We start from the raw sequence: 6,128 nt of genomic DNA, 5'->3' as shown, positions 1-6,128 counted from the left end.
TTCTTCTTGGAACTTGCCCTGGCATGTTGAATTTTCCATTCTCAAAGAATAAAAGTTGGAGAGGACATCTTGAAATTGATCATGAAACTTGGATGGCCTTCCTATCATAAAAATTGAGCAAGTTATGGTCCTTGGAAGTTGACCTACTAACTAGGGCACAAACAAAATGACCTATAATGTTTCACCATAAAAAATGACTTTACAAGCAAAACTAGATCTTGATGTCAACATGAAAGTTGTTTAGAATGTCATAAAGAGTAACTTTTCTCTTGGAGTCACTTTCATATTAAAAAATATTGTTGGATATAGGGTCTAGGGAACCCTAGATTTTAGTTTCTCTAGTCAACCACCCTGATCCAACTTGCAAACTTGAAGTTCTCTTGATCTTTGGGACTCATGGAGGACCATATATACATAAGATAATGTATAATTAATTATCCCTTGATATATTTGACCAATTGTTGAAGAAACTTGCTGAGGAAGTCACACAAGATACCCAGAAGAAATAGGGTTTTCAAGGAAAACAAGCTTCAAACACTTGATGAATTCTTGATCAAAATGATAAGTGAAGATCATGGGGATCCATAATGATTTTTAGATCCATTGTGAACCATTCCTTGGTTGATATCTTGCACTAAGGGTCTCAAACCCTAGTTGTGAGTTTGATGAGGCATTGGTGGATGCACACACTACCTACAAAAGAAATAAAGCTATATATGGACATATTTTTGGTATTTTGGTTAGTAAACAAAATAAAATAAAATATGATACAATCAAAATGTGCTTGATGATCTCTCCCAATATAAACTCAATGAATGAAGGGTAAGGAGGATACCAAAGTGTGATCTCAAAGCCAATGCAAATGATGAGATAGCATTAGGGATCTTAGGGTCAAAATTGGGGTCTTACAAGTATGCATACCTAGACAAGTCACTTGAGGAATTACAAAGAGTTTTAGGAATACAAGTGTTTGACTAGGTGCTTCTATATAAGCAGTATAAACAAAATTTAGGAGCAATAACAACTACACAATTTGAGTAGCAGCTCTTATGTGAAAACTAAATATTACAATGAAAGATATGAAAATGTTGTTATGTATCGGGATCTTGTGTTCAACATGTTGTGATGAGGCCTTTATATAGGTTTTAGAGATGATACTGTTGGAGGGAGATCAAAGGAGATTCTGTGCCAGCTATTGGAATTAATGGTAGTAAATTTCTTTCCCTTTCCATAGCAGTCTTGGACATAATACTTTGTTTCCTTAAAAAGATTTATACTATACTTAGAATGCTTCCTGATTAAGATTCTGATCCGATGATATTAGATAGAGTGTTAAGGTGTGTATCAGAGTGAGCATGATCAGAGTCTTTGAGCAGAGTCCATATGTCTTTAAGTTTTCAGATATTCTTTAGAATGATCTTCACATGTTATCTTGCAGAGTCTTCAGATGTAGAGTCTTTAGATATTGTTGTAGAGTCTTCAGATATAGAATCTTTGGATATTGTTATAGATTCTACAGATATGGAGTTGAACTACATCATCAAATTCTTTAGGTAATTGCTTCCTCATATGCATTGGAGTCAGATATGATTTCTCTTTGTGCTAGTTCAGCTTTTCTAGACTAGTGTCGATGTCAGATCTTTGTTTTCCTCATAGTCATTTTGACTTAGAAACCTGCACAATTAAGAAAAATATTAGGGGTACAAAATTGTTTCATTCTTTGTTACCATCAAAGCTTAGAGATATATTGAAGAATTAAAATCTTGTTCTAACAATCTCCCTTTTTTTATGATGTCAAAAACTCATACTTTTGATGAAACGATACTACTTTTCAAAGATACAAATTTAAATGAATCAGAGTCGGATAGAGAATGACTCCCCTTGAGATTAGAAATCTCCCCCGGAGTCTGATACTTAGAAACGGGTTTCTAGGTAGAGAATTTATTACCAGACCTTCTTAGGTTTCTTGTCTTATTTTATTTGTTTCTCAGATACAGATTCATTTTTCCTTTGTTTAGATTGATCCTGTAAAAAGGAATAGACTACACAATAATTTTAATGTTAGAGTGTAAGCAGTGCATTTCTGAGAGTTAGATACGTTATTTCATCAAAAAGACTTTTATTTATTTCTCCCCCTTTTTATCAGACTCAAAAAGTTAATGAAATGACAAGTAATAAATTCATAGAAGGAACAAAATTTCATTGATAAGAAAGAGAGATGCAATGCAGAAAGAAATAGAAGAAAAGGCCTCAGAGGCAAAAACTCTTAGAAAAAAAACAAAGAAAAAATTTCCTAGAATGCATAAGGGTTTGGAGGAAGAGGCATCCTCTAAGTAGTTGAGCAAGCAGATTCTAGATGCTGGAGTTGACTTGATACTGTTGGTCGATTTTGGCTCTGACCAGTTGTTGTTCTTTCTGTAGCTCTTCCAGAGTCTTGAGGAATAGAGGAGCTAGGTCAAATTTAGATGATTCACCTCGAGTCAGAGCAGCCTCAGTTGTATTCTCAACATCTTCTGTAGCTTTTTGAGCAGCTTCAACGGCCAATGCTTCAACTTCATTTTTTTTCCCTAGTTGCAGCCTCTGCAGCAGCTTTCTCAGTTGTCTCCTTGGTGTCATACCCAAATTTGTTTGGGTAGTTTAAAACTTTCATTATCTTTTTAGCCCGAAAGCATGATGCACAGATTTAGGGCTTGTGGATCTTACTAGGAGGAGGAAATTAGAGTTTCCTTGTTATTACCCTAACCCAGGTTCAACAAAGCTCCATAAACCCTAATTAGGTGTAACATTCATGGTGTGGCCTCTTAACCTTAATTTCATCTACCTTTTTCATCATTCATGGTGCTTGACTTCATCTACTTGGTCAAAATTTCATTCAATGTTCGTTTGTTCTTAACCCTTGGTTATTATGGTCCCCGTGTTTGTAAAGTTTGGACTCATAATGCTAAAATAAATATCACATGATCCACAGTGCATCTGGGGATCCAAATTACAGACGAGATTAGGTTCATTAAACCATATTTTCTTTCATTTTAACAAATATCCTATTTCCATTTTTCAACAAAATTATGTATCTCCATTTTAATTCTTTTGACAGGTTTCCTTTATTTTTATCTCAATTTTCATTTATGTCTCATCTTAAAAGAATAATACATTTTCATTTGAACTAGTAAATTCATTTTTTTTTCTTTTTCTTCTTTAACAGCCACTTCTATCCTCCATTTTTTTACATTATTTCTTTTGTCTAAATGCCTAACTTCCATTATAAACAACATTTCTCTTATGTAAATATTGCTTTTATAATAAACTTGCACTTAGGATAGAAGGTTTTAAACTTTTCATCATTAGATTTTTTTCATTTAACTGTTTATATCAGTAGAAGGCATGGCCCACAACAAAAGACACAAAAAGTACCCTAGTAACCACCAATAGAATACATCCGTGAAGAGAGGAGGAAAAGTTACAATGCAGAAAAGGACAAAAATACAAAAAATGTTGATGAAGGATCTTGAACGATTTCTCACGCACCACATCCCCAATTCCTCACCCACTTGCACAAAATCAGGAATGAAGTGCCGCCTTCTATTCCTGATTTTGTGCAAGTGGGTGAGGAATTGGGGATGTGGGAGAGGAATTGGGCTTGAAGATTTTTAGCTAACTGGTGACCTTTTGTGAAACTTTTTAGCATATTATCGACGCTCTAGATCCTCATTTCATTTATGCGTTTTGCTGTAATAAAGTTTCTGTAGTACTTAAGGTCTTGCTTGCTCAGATTTTCCGTGTGAAATTCTGAGAGGAAGTGTTGAATTAAGCTTTCAATGGAAGTATACAGATGAATTCCAGCAACATAACCTTATCCTCTCCATTTTGTATACTTCCACTGAAAGCTTAATCCAAAACTTCCTCTCAGAATTTCACACGGAAAATCTGAGCAAGCAAGAGCTTAAGTACTACAGAAACTTTATTACAGCAAAACGCATAAATGAAAGGAGGACCTGAAGCGTCGATACTATGCTAAAAAGTTTCACAAAAGGTCACCAGTTAGTTAAAAAGCTTCAAGCCCAAAAAAGTTCAGATCTTCTTGTCCTTACAAATGGATTGATTTTAGGTGAACAAAAACATAGAAGAGGTTAGGATAAGGAACTTAAGGTAGATCAACCAAAATGAACGGAAATATACCTTAGGTAATCACTTCCGCCGGAGTTTTGCAAGATTCATGAGGCTCCGGCGTGACCCTTTTTGCCGTTGCTTTAAATTTTGTTTTCTCTTCTTTTATTCATCGAAAACTCCTTCATTTGTTGTATGTTTGCTATAACCTGATGATTATTGATATCCACCCATGTTAGGTTTAGATCTGTGAGAAGTTGGAGTTTTTTTTCCAAGTCTGATAAGGCATTTTAGATTCTGAACTTCTATTCAAACTTGTTGGTTTTGATTGATTGTTAATTTGTAGTTTTTTTTGGTTTTCAATTAATGAACCCCAACCGGTGTTCATCGAGCTTTCTGGTGAAAACGTTGTTAGATCCGTAATTTTGGTTGTTGGCGTGGGTTTTTATGGTCATGGTTCGGATTAAAGATGGAGAGAAAACAAATAGAGAAAATAATTCATGAGTATAGAGGGTTTGTTCTGTGATAGAAATAAGGGAATATAATTAATAGTTTATTTATATATTTTTATTTTTTTAAAAAAAGTTGCATTCATTTCTATTAAAGACGTTTGCTTTTAAATTCAATGAGGAAAAGATATTTGGAATCTGAAAAGCTAAGTCTATGAAACAACCATTAATGGGCCTCATTAGATTCACGGTACCTACATTGGCGCGTGGGACTTTTGCCACGTGGAACCATTTATGTGTCCCTTCCATTTCCTTGTTTTGGGATGATCAATTCCAACCGATGGTTTCCACCCATTTGTTTTTCCTTGCCTTCATTTAAGTTATTTCTTTAAAAATTATGATGAGAGAAAAAAGGCATTAAATGTCTGAAAAAGATGGAAAGTAGTGCAGAGTTTGGGTATAGGCATTAAATTGTGTTTTGTTCACATTGCTTGTACCTATGGGGATGTTGCCAAGTGGCGGCGGTGTGACGGCAAAATGTTTCTTTTGTTTCCATTGTTGTTGTTAGAATTATAGCAAATAAATAACTAATGATAATATATTAATTTCACATCTTGCTAGTTCCCTAAAATTATTTTATATATTAATTTCACAACTTGCTCTTGTTGCACCCTAATCTATTTGTTTTATATATTAATTTCACGGCTTGCTAGTTCCCTAAAATTATTTGGACTAATGATAATAATATAGTAAAATTATTATTTTTCTCAATATTTGTTTATCAATATGAATCATAAAAGATGTTTATTTTATACAATTTTTAATCTTTTTTTTAAATTCTATCAATTTTTCTTTATTATGATTAAGAGGGTAATCAATTTAGTAATGTTAACAATTGATTCATAATATATCATATTATCCTATAAATAATCTAATTATTTTGGTCAAAGACCAATTTTTTTTCAAATCTGATTAATTTCTATATTCAAATTCAAATCATTTTTTTTAAATCCATATAACTTCTAAAGACTTTCTTTTATAACATAAATTTTGGATGAAAAGGAGAATGGTAGGCATTTGCTTCACTATCTCTCGAATATTTGAATGATTGACCCTCGCAATATTGCTCGAATTTTAGTCTTTCGATTAAAACACTTTAAATAAACTTTGGATGAAAAAGAGTATAGAAGGTGTTCGCTTCACTATCTCTCGAGTATTCGAATGATTAGCACTCGCCATATTCCTCGAATTCTTGTTGTCCGATTAAAACATTTTAATTTAAACATTGGATGAAAAGGAGAATGGTGTGCGTTCGCTTCACTATCTCTACAATATTTGAACGATTGGCGCTCTCAATATCGCTTAAACTTTCGTCTTCCAATTAAAATACTCTAAGTAAAATTGGATAAAGGAATAGATGGCGCACACCTCGTTATTCCTCGAGTAAGAAAGTGGGAGGCGCTTGCCTCACTATCGTGTATATTCGATTTCTGCAAACAACTTTCAATAATAATTTGAATGAAAAGAGAATAAGAGGCAGTCGCCTTGTTATTCCTCAAAAGAGTGAACAATTGG

General features: G+C 33.5%; 1 long non-coding RNA gene across 1 annotated transcript; it reads right to left on the bottom strand.

Moving 5' to 3' along the window:
- Positions 1 to 784: 784 nt before the first annotated feature.
- On the bottom strand, positions 785 to 4,734 carry LOC127092592 (uncharacterized). Its single transcript, XR_007792224.1, has 2 exons — positions 4,177 to 4,734; positions 785 to 1,674 (listed from the first exon to the last, which is right to left on the bottom strand). It is a non-coding gene; the product is annotated as an uncharacterized LOC127092592 (long non-coding RNA).
- Between the last annotated feature and the right edge of the window lie 1,394 nt (positions 4,735 to 6,128).

The sequence above is a fragment of the Lathyrus oleraceus genome, chromosome 6 (assembly GCF_024323335.1).
Source record: "Lathyrus oleraceus cultivar Zhongwan6 chromosome 6, CAAS_Psat_ZW6_1.0, whole genome shotgun sequence".
NCBI lineage: Eukaryota > Viridiplantae > Streptophyta > Magnoliopsida > Fabales > Fabaceae > Lathyrus > Lathyrus oleraceus.
The sequence above is the reverse complement of the archived record's forward strand: the minus strand, read 5'-3'. Positions and strand labels throughout refer to the sequence as shown.